The sequence below is a fragment of the Monodelphis domestica genome, chromosome 7 (assembly GCF_027887165.1).
Source record: "Monodelphis domestica isolate mMonDom1 chromosome 7, mMonDom1.pri, whole genome shotgun sequence".
Taxonomy (NCBI): Eukaryota; Metazoa; Chordata; class Mammalia; order Didelphimorphia; family Didelphidae; genus Monodelphis; species Monodelphis domestica.
The window spans coordinates 266,255,088-266,269,800 of NC_077233.1; positions in this window are offsets into that span (position 1 = coordinate 266,255,088).

The following is a 14,713-nucleotide window of genomic DNA, read 5'->3' on the forward strand; positions in this document are numbered from 1 at the left end:
CCTTAATAATAGCATTGTAAATTTTGAAAAGCATTTAATAACCATTTTCTCTTTTTATCCTCACAACAATCCTGTGAAGTAAGGTTGCTATTGTTATTTTCATTTTGAAGAAAAGGGAAACTGAGCTAAGTGACTTTCCCAGGGTCACACAACTAATAAGTTTCTGAGAGAATATTTGAACTAAAGACTTTCTGACTCCAGGTTCATTGCTCTGTCTATGACACCATCCAGCTGTGCCATAACATTTTTACATTCTCTTCTTCTTCCCCTGGTAGTCAATGTCTTCTAACATAACAAAAGCTCCGAAATTGGTAATGCAAACTTTTAAAATATCATTTCAGAAGCTTTGACCATTGAAATTCTGGATAATCTTAGTTATATCCATTCACTCATGTGTGGGATTTTGTACATATGCCCAGAATTCAAGGTTGAAAGAATACAATAAATTAATCTGTCTCAGAAGGCTCTGAGCTTGAGTTAATTGGTATCTGGGAAAGAAAAAAAGAACACGAGACCACAAATTCTAGGTACCTGGGAATTTCTAAAATGGAGGAGTCTGCTTTCAAGGACATTGGAGAAAATGTTACATCTCTATCTTTCTCTAAATTTCCATGGTTTTTTGACTATGTACCATTTAATATCACTAGTCTTGGTTTATTTGATTCTTAAAGGAAAATTGCTGATTCTTTATAGCTTTTGATCCTTGGACATATAGCAGAGCAGTGTGGTATAGAAGAAAGAATGCAAGATCAAGAGTTAGAAAATCTGAGTTTAAAGCCACTCTGTTACTTTTTATAAATCACTTACATTTTCTGAGTCTCAGTTTCCATGTCTACAAAGTGAGATAGTTGGACTAACTTTATGGTTTCGGGATCCTTTTAAACTCTTAAAACTTATTGAAGACTTTCTCAAAAAACTATTTTGTTTGTGGGGGTTATATTCACCAGTATTTGCCATATTAAATCTTTAAACATCACCTGATCATAATAGTGTAAGTAATGAATTCCATGAAGTATTTCCATGATTTGAATTTGCTTGACACATTCCCATTGGTCTAAAACCAAAGAACATATTTTGCATTATTATAATTTTTTGTATTATATATGTATATGAGCAATTCTGGGTTTCAGACAGATATAGCACAGCAGTCACTTAAGAGAAGAAGCAGCTTTGAGAAGGAGGCTCTCTTAATTGAGAATCAAACCAAAGAGAATAGCAGGACCTGGGAGTCTAGATGAGCACCCAACCCAGCAGAAACCTTGAATCTCGTAGGATCTGTGTGAAGAAGACTCTAAAGGGGAAGCTGGGTAGCTCAGTGGATTGAGAGGTCCTCAGTTCAGATCTGGCCTCAGACACTTCCCAGCTGTGTGACCCTGGGCAAGTCACTTAACCCCCATTGCCTAGCCCTTACCACTCTTCTGCCTTGGAACCAATACACAGTATTGACTCCAAGAGGGAAGGTAAGGGTTAAAAAAAAATAAGACTAAATAGAGAGAAATGAATCCCAGGTTGGGTAGTACCAGTTGTAAGTTGCATTTACCATTTCTGTATACTTCAGATATGCCTCAGAGTCATTTAGTTTTGTACCCATTCTTTCTAGACATGATGCATATATTTGAAGGAGCGTGAGCCTTAAGTTTATGGAGGGAGATGTTTTATATCTGATATTTTTGCTTTGCCTTATTGGTAAATGGTCTAAAAGCTAAGAGCAGCTGGGTGGTTCAGTGAATAAAGGATTGGGCCTGGAGTCAGGAAGATGTGTTCAAATCTGGTTTCACATGCTAGGTGTGTGATCCAGGGCAAGTCACTTAATACTGTTGCCTCGGTTTCTTCATCTATAAATTGAACTATAGGATGAAAAAGAAAACTACTCCAAAGTCTTTGTGAAGAAAACCTCAAATAGGGTCACAAAGAATTGGACACACACTTCAAATGAAGGAGCAAGAACAGCAAAAGTTAATTGTGTCTACTGACATAACTCTTAATGGGACACAATATAAATTTCTCCTAAAAATACTTGTCCAAAAATATTTATAGCCGCGTTCTTTGTGGTGGCAAAAAATTGAAAAAGGAGGGGATGCCCATCAATTGGGGAATGGCTGAACAAATTGTGGCATCTGTTGGTGATGGAATACTATTGTGCTCAAAGGAATAACAAAGTGGAGGAATTCCATGGAGACTGGAACAACCTCCAGGAAGTGATGCAGAGTGAGAGGAGCAGAACCAAGAGAACATTGTACACAGAGACTGATACACTGTGGTACAATCAAACGTAATGGACTTCTCCATTAGTGGCAATGCAATGACCCAGGACAATCCAGAGGAACTTGGGAGAAACAACACTATCCACATCCAGAGAAAGAACTGTGGGAGCAGCAATGCAGAAGAAAAACAGATGATTGATCACATAGTTTGATGGGGATATGATTAGGGTTTTGGCATTACAAGATCACTCTATTGCAAATATGAATAACATGGAAATAGGTTTTGAACAATGGTACATGCTCCGGGAGTGGGGAGAAAAGAGGGGTGGGAAAAATCATAAATCATGTAGCTATGCAAAATATTCTAAATAAATAAATAAATTACTAAAAGAAAAAAATTCTCTTAAAATCCAAGGAGGTAGTTGTTTTCTGGGTATCCAACCTGCGATCGGGAGTTCATACTTTGGGGAATAGCAGAGGGGACAGTCCATATATTTGCTGTGCTAAGGTGCAAAGAAAAAATGAAAGTCTTTGCCCTCAAGAAAGTGGCACTTGAGCTGAATATTGAAGGAAATTAGGGATTCTGACAGAAAGTGGTGAAGAAGGAATACATTTAAGTCATGAGGAACAGTTAAATCAAAGGTATACAAAAGATAGAATGTTGTGTATGCAGAATCATAAGGAATTAGCATGACCGGACTGTAAAGTGGGAGAAAGGAGATAATATATTATAAACTTGCAGGGATAACTTGGAGCCAGGTTATAGAAAAATTTGAATGCCAAATAAAAATGTGTATGTTTTATCTTAGAGATGATAAAGAGCCATTAGAGTTTTCTGAGTAGAGGAGTGGTATGGTTAGATCTGCACTTTAGAAAATCTTTTTGGGATCATGTAAAGGATAAATTGGAATGGGGAGAGATAAGGCAGAGAGATGAAGAGGCTATTTCAATAGTGTTGTTCGTTTTTTTCAGTCACTCTTCGTGAACCAACCCATTTGGAGTTTTCTTCATAAAGGTATTGGAGTGGTTTGCCATTTCCTTCTCTCTAATTTTACAGACAAGGAAACTGAGACAAATGGGTTTAAATGACTTCTCCAGGGATACACAACTAGTGTCTGAGGTCAGATTTGAACTCAGGTCTTTCACTGTGCTGCTAGCTGCCCTTAGTCTAGGAGAGAGATTATAAGGTTCTGAACTAAGGTAATGCCTGTATGAGTAGGAAAAAGGAAACAGTGTGAGATATATTGTGAAGTGATAACAGAATGGATATATGGAGTGAGAGTATGTCAGTAATGACACTGAGTTCTCTAACTTAGGATACTGGACAGATGGTGGTGCCCTTTACAGATTTGGGGAAGTGTGGTAAAGGTCTAGGTTTTTTAAAAAAATATATGGCTTTTGTTCTACACATGCTACTTTTGAGATTCTGGCAGGACATCAGGTTAAAAAATGTCAAGTTGAATCTCACTATCAGAGTATGCCTATCCATATTGCTCATGTGTTCAGGTTTTCTAGGCAGACATATCAATCTCTGTGCAAACTTTTTGAGGGCAGGGCTTTTCATTTTGCCTTTGCATCCCAATCACCTCATCAGTGTCTTGCACATAGTAAGCACTTTATAAATGCTATTTGGATTGGATTGGATTTGACATGGGATGTGGTTTCAGGAAAAGGTAACCTGGAGTTCTAATGTGATCATCTTCTAGGTAATGTTAGGTAAAAGGCATTAAATTATAGAGGCATAGTAGATCTTTCTCAATGAAAGTATCATTTCCACTTTCTGGTTTTAATATCTATGTGATCATCAAAGACATTTGACTGCTTTTTCATTCATGACTCTATAGTTACTTTAGTCTCCACATCTTATTTTTAAATACTGTATCTGCTTGGAGTATGATCTAAAGGTCTACAGTACAGTTTTGTATCTATAGGTTGAAAAACCTCCTGAATCTAACAAAATTAAATCCAAATATTCAATTTTCTGGGTACAATTTAGAATTACCATAGATGAAGAAATGCTCATATTCTGGGTGGAAGACACATTTTCCATAAATATTCCTTTTTCTTATAAAAATAAAGTTACTTGGCCCCCATATTGCCTTTTAAGTAGCTTCCAAAATCCTTTTTCCCCATGAAGTTGCTATTGAGTACACTTTTCTTTAACTCCAAAAAATAGGATGTAATAGAGGAAAAAATATTGCCTCTTCCCTTACTTGACACTTCTAATGGAAGGAATGGAGTAAACAAGCATTTATTAAACACTTGCTATGTGCCAGCCACTATGTCTTTGGATCTTTAAAAAAAATACACAGTTGACTCTCTTCCTCCCCTCATTAAAAAACAGATCATTTGTCAAAAAGATATTTGTGATTATAAAACCATGTCTTACTTATTTCTATTTATCAGTTCTTTCTCTGGAGGTGGACATATGCAAATTGTTCTTCAAACAATACATCTGTTGCCATATATGAAATTCTCTTAGTTCTGCTCATTTTGCTCCTTATAATTTCATATGTATTTCCATGTTTTTCCAAAATTAATCTGCTTGTCATGTCTTATGGTACAGTAGTATTCCATCACAATCAGATGACACAACTTGTTTAGCCATTCCCCCTGAGGGAGTTTCTATTTGATCATAGTTCTGAGGCTATTCATTGGATGATCCACTGGCATATGAGTCTTTTGGTTTGCCTTTGCTTGGATGCAGCTATGGAGATTCTATTAGAGGACAACATGGAATTAAAATAAAGATGGTACCCACAAAATAGTAGCTTTGTGAAGCAACTATGGGTTCATCTGGAAAGTGATGAACTACTGGAAGTTATAACTAGGAGACTCAGCTGGGTGTTCTATAGACAAAGAGACAAGAGATGCAGAGACAGAGGAAAATAGAAAGAGACCTGCCCACCCAAATATTATGACTCTTAAGCACATAATGCTTATCATCTGAGGCACTGAGATGGAGAAGGCAGTAATCAAGCAGCAGATTGCTTGTGAATGATACCTCCTTACAAGTTTAGCTATATTACATCCTTCTACTGTGTGGAAGATGCACAAGAGTGGATAGAGATTTGATTTATAGCCCTCCTTGGAGGAATGGGGGCATCATTTGGTCATAAATGCAGACTAAATATTTTTGATGCTTAATTCAATTTATTGATATTTACCTTGCATAATGTTTTTTAAAAATAAAACCCTTTCCTTCTGTCTTAGAATTAATACTAAGTAGGAAGTATCTGAGGCCAGATTTGAACCCACATGCTCCTGATTCTAGACTTGGCTCTATATCCACCAAGCCACCTACTTGCCCCCTTCCATAATTTTTTATTAAATGTTATTTTGCTTTGAATTCTTGTGTCATCTCTGCTACCAGTCAGTTAGGCAATAAGCATTTATTGAGCACTTGATATGTGCCTGACACTGTGTCAAGAAAATGGCAAAAGACCATCCCTGATCCCAAATGAGCTCACAATCCAATACGCACTTTGTTTAGTGAATGGACTTTATTGGAATAGGAATTGAAAGCCCTGATTCTTAGTAGACAATGTAGCCAACACTACCGTTAGCTGGATATAGCTTTCAGGAGGAACTTGAGGGAGGAGTATTCAGTAAGTAGGGGGCTTGGCTATAGCAAAACAACTTTATAGACATTAATTTGTTGTTTAAATATTCATGCGTTAAGCTTATTTCTCTTTATAAATTTCTAGAAGTTAGGGAATGTGTGCCCAGTGCCACAAATAAATAATCACTTCAACTCTTTTTCATAAGGAGAAATATCAGAAGAAAGATTCACAGGCGAATAAAGCAATTCACAAGGATTGTTTAGCCACATAGAATACTTGCAATGAAAATCAAATTTGTGACACAACAGAATTCAAGAGCTGAGTCAGTCCTGTGTCTTGGGCCTAGAGAGAACTCTAATGAGATCCTTTATCATTCTTCTCTTTTTGAAGAAACAGGGATGTTCTCTTTAGGGACAAAATTCTTGGTGACTAAATATGGAGGAGCAGCCAGTCTAGTATCGAGATGGAGGTCTTCTTTTCCATCCTGTATATAGTGTATTTTGTGATTACATTTCCATTAAAATAAAACTCCTTTATTCAGGTAGCCAACTTTTTTGTGTTACCTCTTTCTGACTTTCTCAGAGAACCATAATTCATCATTCTTAAGTGGTCTCATCCCCGTATCAGCAAAAAGTCTTACTTGAAAGTAGGGACAAATGGGCTGTCAAGTTGTCACGGAAGTTAAGACAGGGAAGCTTGCAATTTAAAAACAGATTATTGTGGAAAGTAAAATTCATGAAGAGCTTTCATGGCTATGTAACCAGAAAATAATGAACAAAAGCTTTCTGAATAGAAAGGGAGAGATGAAAAAGTTTCAGAACTCATTCAAAAGAAAAAAGCTTCTTAATTCACTTGGCCAGTATTTACTGAATATCGTCATTGTGCCTGACGGTGTGCTAGGAGCATGGGGAGGGCATGAAGACGTTTGTCACAGTCCTTGATCCTCAAAGAGCTCACCATTTAAGAAGGGAGAAAAAGGTATACACGCAAAAGGCTAAACAACAATGCAAGAGTTAAATAACTGTAAGCAACTATAAGACAAGACCTCAGAGTTCAAATACGCAGCTATAAGCCATCAGACCATTCTTGAACTGCTGCTTTTGTGGACAAAGTTCACTTATTGCTGGAAGAGTCTTTCCCTTGGGAACCACTACTAGGGAAGTATGAAAGGAGTCCATTAAAACAAAAGGGCAGACAGGTGGACAAAGGTCATTGGTGATGTTTCTGCCCAAGAACACATTTATTAAGATTCCGAGAATTGATTCTCCCGGGATCAATTACCAGTGAAGTAAGGGAAACTGGGTACTATGACATTCTTGCTGATTACTCTTCTTCCTACTGCCAAAGGAATGAAAAAAAAGCCCGTGTGTTTAATATGTAAAATAAATGATTGAGTGATGAAAAAATGAGGTGAAGCAGAAAATGGACTTCATGAATTAATGGAAAATGAAACCTGAGTCTTCGTGTTTACTAGCTGCTGCAGGCACGAAATTTTTGTTCTTTCTAACTCGCTCTGGCTCTATATGGATTATTTAAAAAAGGTGAGCTGCACTGACCCTGATATGACAAAAGGATAAACAAGGGTTTGGAAGGCAACAGTGCATGAGTGCACATCAGAGATAAGTGTTTGCATTTCCAGAAGTAGAAACAACAAGTCAGCAGACTAGGGTAATTGCCTTCACAAGTCCAGCTGGGAGCCTCACATCATGCTCCCTGGAAATAGTGAAAGGAAAAGGTTAACTGTTGGATGGTGATGAGTTATAAAATGGATACAGTGGTTATAGAAAATGGCAGAAGGAGTTTTCTGTTGCCTTGAGACCAAAAGAGATTGCCTATCTTCAGCAGCCCAAGATGGAGAGACCACAATAAGTCAGCTGATTTGGTAGCATCTATAATGGTCTATTAAATTCCTCTAGCATCTTTTCCTTGCTAAGACTGCCTCTAGGTGGAACACAAAAGCTGAGAGATACTAGAATTCCTTTGCTGCTTTTGTGCTAGGCTAGCCTGTTGGGTTGTAGATGTGGAACTGATTGTCCTTGGAAAAAAAAAAGGGAGAACTAGTCAGGACCACTGAACACTGGCCATGGAGGGTTGCTGTTTCTGAATGGTTTTCAATTTATGTCTGTGTTGTTTATGTTTCTTTGTGGTGTAATATGCTCCAGGCATATTCCCAAGTGCTAGGCTATCCTGTTCACCTGCTAAGAATCCTGTGCACCGCAGACACCAAATAGTTTTGGTAGTGAATTTATATCATAAGGTCAGTGAAAACCACATCTTTAATAAGATCTTCTGAGTCCTTTTGTCTGCTATTGGTATTTCTGTGTCAGAGGTCTTGTGACCTTTGCAGTCAGAAGTTATAGAATCTTGAAAAAAATGTATACTTTGGGAATTAAAATATAATTCTGTTCATTGATTCTGAAAGTCTTTGTGGTTGGGTATAACGGTTGAAACAATCACTGGCTTGGATGATATTGGATATGCAACTGTCTTAGCAATAAAAATATAGAGTATTGGATCCTTGCTTCAACTTCAAAAATAGATGTGTGTTCCAGGGGTTTAGATCTAATTTTTTCACTTATACACTATTTGGGGTGGTCACCCCTCTCTTCTGCTCTTGGTTCATTTTTCTTATTCGTTCTTATTTCTGGTTCTAAGGCAACCAAGAAATATGTTCCGCTCTATTTTTTACTAAAATGACAACATATCTCTAATTAATTACCCCTAAGCCTCTACCCAAGTTTATTAACTATTATATATTTAATAAAATAGAGAAATCCCTTTCCACATAAGCATTTGCTCATTTCTTTCATACCAAAGCACGAAACTAAACTTAAAGAAGCATCAAGGTTACTGGCTATAAAATTTATTAACAGTGTAACAAATAATAAAACAAAGACATTACTTAAAATGTATACATGAAAAAGATCACAGTCAAAGTCACCTCTAACTGTCCCTTCTCAATTCTGTAAACATAAGTGTACCATTCAAACCCATCTGGGTACCAGTTAAAGATTTTTTACTCAGGAATTCCTTTTCAGGTTTTTTCACAAGATAAAAATTAAGACAGTTCTCCTGGGAATGAAACTTTCTTCTTCCTGTCTTCTTACAGTTTCCCTCAAACCATCACAGAGAGTGTTCTTTGTTTCCTTACAGACTCCTCAAAGAATGACTATGAAACTGCAACTGCCATTAAGCAATAGTCTCTGTAACAGGGCTACTAACTTGGGGTCCATGGACATGGACACCTATGGGTTCTGTGAATAGATTGCAAAAGGTCAATAACTTGGATAGGAAAAAGAGCATGTTTATTTCAATATAATTTTTTTTTGCAATACTCTGTTTTATTTTATTCATTTAAAAACACTATTCTGAGAAAGAATTGCTAGGCTTCATTAGCCTGCCAAGGGGCACAAAAATGCTATTACACAAAAAAGGTTAAAAACCCTGATCCAGGGGCAGCTAGGTTGCATAGTGCATACTGCATAGAGAGAGCCAGGTCTGCAGTTGGGAAGACCTGAGTTCAAATTTGACCTCAGGCATTTACTAGCTATATAACCCTAGGCAAATCACTTAACCCCAATTGCCCACTTAACCCTTGAGCTCTTCAGTTTAAAATCGATACTAAGCAGAAGGTAAGGGTTTTAAAAACAAAACAAAACAAATCTGATTTATAGTTTCTGTTGGAGAGTTTATTGAAGCTAATGTTATATATATATATAAAATCAAAATATCCAGACTAATTGGATTAACTATGGACTAATCCATGTTCATGACTACCAATAAATGGAGTTTCTAATTCATCCCAAATCCTTTGGGAAAATAATTTCTAAAGTTCTGGAGCACTTGGTATCCAGCAATGGCAAAGTAATGTTCAACAAATACATGAAAATCTATTTAGGCATTAAAGAGAATGAGAGCTAGTCTGTCAACAAGCATTGGCTAACAATATGCTAAGTCTGGGGAATAGAAACATTAAAAAAGTCCCTGCTCTCAGGGAGTACAGTCAACTGGAGGAGATAAGTAGATAACTAAAAGTCATATACAGAGTAGGGAGAAGGTCATATCATAGGAAAGTGAACTAGTAGCTGTGGCAACCAGGAAAAGCCTGCAGAAGGTAATAATAGTTGAGTTGAGTCTTGAAGGAAATTGGGAACAAGTTAGGGAACAAGACATTCTCGGTATCGAAGAGAGCCAGTGTGATGGATGGACCAGAGATAGGAAGAGTGTTGTGGTCAGGGAACAGTAAGAAGGCCAGTGCAGCATGATCCTATAATTCATGGAAAGGAGTACAATGGAAGAAGATTGGGAAGGTAGGTAGGGGACAGGCTATGAAGAGCTTTAAATACCAAATTGAGGAGTTTATTTTTTATCTTAGAGGAAATAGGCAATGAATAGCGCTCTTGGAGGGAAAGGTAAATGGGTGATTTGATTAGAACTAACTTTAGAAAAATAGCTTTGGCAACTAAATTGAAGATGGATTGGGATGAGGAGATTATTACAACAGAGTGAAGAGTTGAAAGGCTATTTTAATAGTCTAGGCAAGAAGTGATAAAGTCCCTGTAGTTGTATGAGTGGAGAGAAGGAATTATAAAAGAGAGATAATTGGGGACAGGTAGGTGACTCAGTTGATTGAGAGTCAGGCCTAGAGATGAGAGGTTTTGTGTTCAAATCTGACATCAGATACTTCCTAGCAGTGGGACCCTGGATAAGTCACTTAAACCCAGTTGCCTTTACCACTCTTCTGCCTTGGAACCAGTACATAGTATTGAGTCTAAAACAGAAGGTAAGGGCTTAATAAAAATAAGATAAATGAATACAATAAAAATAAATTAAATTAAAAAATGAGAGATAATTGGATTGGGTTGGAGTGAGGTGTCATGAATAACACTGAGATTGTGAGTTTGGGTGTTGGGATGCTGGTGGTTCCCTTGATAATAATAAGGATATTCAGAAAGGAGGAAATTTTTTGGAAAAAGATGAGTTCTGTTTTAGGATATATTGAATTCAAGATGTCTGTAGGATATCCAGTTTCACAAGACTAAAAGTCAGTTAGTAATAAATAATGCATGAGTCCCTCTGTGAAGGGATGCGGTTTGTCTGAGGAATGGAAGAAGAGGTATCAAAGGACTATCTAAAAGATTTTGGGATTGTCTCTCTCAATAATATGTCATCTTTTTGAGGGCAGGAACTTTTTTAAAAATAGTTTTGTCTTTATTGATATTCCTAATGCTTTGCATGGTTCCTAGAATCTAATAAATACTTTTTAATTGATTAATTGATTGTATGATATTGCAAGTTTGTACTTTGGTAGAATACAGAGAAGGTTAAAGTGAGACCAGTGGCTAGTTGAAACTTATGCAAGAATAAAAATGAGATCAAAAGAGTAAATTCTCTTCAAGAAATCAAATCTAGGATTTAAGCTAGGGATATAGGAAGTATGTTATTATTTTATGAATAATTTGACAGACCTCCTAATAGGCAAGCATTGCTTGTGGAATTAATGCAACATTTATTGTTCCAGTTTAAGCAACCCTTTTGCCTCATGCCATACAATTGAAGGGAGAGGGGAAGGAGGAGGGAGTTGTGGCCAAATAGGTTGCTTCATTCAAGGTAGGGAGGGGAGACAATTGTGGTTTGGTAGGATTAAGTCCTACTCCTTTACAGATGGGAGAGAGAATAGAAAGAAACAAGTACCAAATGGTTCAATGTTGTCCTAAGGTTCACTTGATGGCTACCAAAGGATTGAGTATTAAAAAGAATCAAAGGTGAATAGGAAGTAGAATGTGAAGAGAAGAATCAGCAAGGAAAAGGAAAAGGTAGTTGGCAAGAGAGGGCAAGGTGAGAAAAGCCAAATGGAACAATTAGAGGATAAAATAAAAAGAGGAGATGAATTGGTTGGTCAAATAAATGAAACAGGTTGATTCAATTGAATTGTGGAAGGAAGTTTAAGGAGGTTGTTAATAAATTATTAAGAAATTATGTGATAATTGGGGAAAGGAAAGGAATACATATTTAAATAGTTCCTATTATGTGCCAGGCATTGTACTATGTGCTGTATAAAGATTATCATTGAGAAAGGTGAGATTATTATTCCCAGTTTAGAATTGAGGAAATGGAGGGAGACAGAGATTAGATAACTTGTTCAGGGTCACATAACTAGTAAACTAAGTGTCTTGAGATGGGATTTGAAATCAATTCTTTATTACTCTAGGCCCAGTACTCTTTCCACTATGTCACCAAATTCCTCTAATTAGCTCCAAATGCTTTAACTAGATACTTAGAACTGAAGCATAATTATCCATGGAACCCAAAGCTAAAAATTTCAACCAGTTTGGAAAAAACAGGAAGTTGTGCAATGTCTCACAGTGAGCAATGTTTACAGTATTGTGATAGTAAAGTAACTTCTATCTGAATTCCAAATATAGGCTGATGTCCCTTATGGATAAAAAAGTAAAAGAATTTGAAGAACGAATCCCGATTCCCTTCTAAATAATAAAAAAAATAGTACATGAAATTGAATTTTAAAGTGGCATAGGTAGCAAAAAGTTGGGATGGGACATTTTTCCAATACAAGACAATTTAGGAGGTTGGAAGGAGTATAACACAAGGATGGGGACTGCCTGGGAGTATAATGCTCCAGCAACACCAGCTATGTATGTTGGAAGCTGTTGGAGCAGGATCAGCAACAATTTTGGGACCTTTTTCCACACAGAGACTATAAAAAGATTGACAACTGGTGAGAACTAGATTATAAGGGTCTACAGTGCTACTTGCACTGGGTGCAAGACCAGGTGAAGTTTGGCAGTTTCACTGCCCATTACCAATATCTAGGTTGCAATTCTAGGGATGAGTATTTGTGGTTACAAGGGGGCAACATACCTCTCCCTAAATCACAAGACTTTGGAAACATCAAAGAAAATTTATAGGCTTCTTAAACTAGCTGTGAAAACAGCAAGGCTAAAATGCCTGAAGCTTAAGACAATGGCTCTTTACCTCCTTTCCTGCTCCCCTGAATAAGTAGAGTACAATTCTAACATATAATTCGAATTCAAGAACTAGGCTGGACAAATGAACAAAAACAAAAGAACATAATCACAAAAAGCTACAATGGTGATACAGAAGCTCAAGACATAAACTCAGAAGAAGACAAGAAAGATATAAAAGTCAATGACCTGAAAAGATCCACAAGTGGAACCTCAAAGAAAAGTGCATATTGTAAATGAAGCTAAGAATTTCTAGAAGAATTAGAACTAAAAAACAGAGAAAAAATTTATTTTATAAATCAAATAAGAGTGTTAGAAGAAAAACTGGGAAAAGAAATGAGAACAAAGTGAGAAAATTATGAAAAAAGAATTAATAGCTTGATAAAAGAATCACAAAAGTACTGAAGACAATAAGACCTGAAAAAACAGAATTATCCAAATGATAAGAGGTATAAAAATACACTGAAGAAAAGAAATTGTTAAAAAGAATTGGCTAAATGGTAAGAAAGGTATACAAGTTCATTGAAGAAAAATTGTTTTAAAAGTAGAATTGGTCAACTGGAAGCTGACAATTCCATGAGGCATCAAGAAACAATAAAATGAAGAAAAATGGAAGAAAATTTAAAATATCTCATTGGAAAAACAACTGACATGGGAAATAGATTGAGAAAAGATAATTTAGGAATTATTGGACCATCTAAAAGTCATGATTAAAAGAGCCTAGACATCATTATGAGGAAAAACTTCCCTGATAGCTTAGAACCAGAAGAGAAAAATAGAAACAAAAAGAATCCATTGATTACCTCCTGAGATTCCCAAATGAAAATTCCTAGGAATATTATAGCCAAATTCCAGAACTCCCAGGTTAAGCAGGAAACATTGCTAGCCATAAAGAAATTATTCAAATACTGTGGAGCCAGTATGAATCATACAAGATTTTGCAGCTACCACTATAAAGGAAGAAAAGACTTGGAACATATATTCTAGAAGGCAAAGAATCTAGGGTTCTATCCAAGAAAAACCTATCTAGCAAAACTGATTATAATCTTTCAGGAGAAAAGATGAATATTTAATGAAATAGAGGATTTTCAAGTATTTCTGAGGAAAAGATCAAAGCTGACTAGAAACTCGAGAAGAATAAAAAGAGAACTATGAATATGGAATATTGCATATAAATCCCAAACAACTTGACCTTTTCATGCCTGGCACTCCCCTATAACTCTATTGTCCAGATGGACAATCTCTTCATTATTCCTTTATATCAACTTCTGATACCAGTTATATCTAACCTCATTCCCTGGTCATCTCATCAGCCATGTGTGTACCATTACTCCCTCCCACCTCCAACCTGATATAATACTGGGATCATAATAAAATATATATACATAGTCATTGCTCTTGGAAAGCATATATAAATTTACTCTTCTATGGCTTCATTCCACTATCTGTATCCTCATTTTCCATTTCTATATATGTTGTTTCTACCTGTAAGGATGAAAGGGCAGTGACTGACTTTGCCTCTGTATTTGTGTCCTCAGCATTGTAGCATATGGTAGTGTGAATGAAGACATTTGGGCAAAGAAAAATGAATCTGCAAAGCAATGAGAGCTCAGAACATTTGGAATACACAAATCATCGGAGGAGGGGAGAGACTGTTCCAATGGAAGCTTGAGGGAGAAACAGTTAGAGGCTTCAGCTGCCTGGGAATTCACTTGGCTGCTTCTGCCTGAAGGTGGAGGACAGACCCCTTTCATCTCCTCTCTGGCCATTGCCTTCTACTTATGCTGTGAGCTGAAGAGATATTTGATCTTGCCCAGAAGACACTTATTAGCAGTGCTGTTATTATCAACCTTAGGGGGATATTTCAAAAGCCTTCAATCAACAAGATAATTTGGAATTAGGGAGACCCTAATTTCCCTCTTTCCTAGTCTCATCTTATCCCCATTCTCCCCAAAGAATAAAA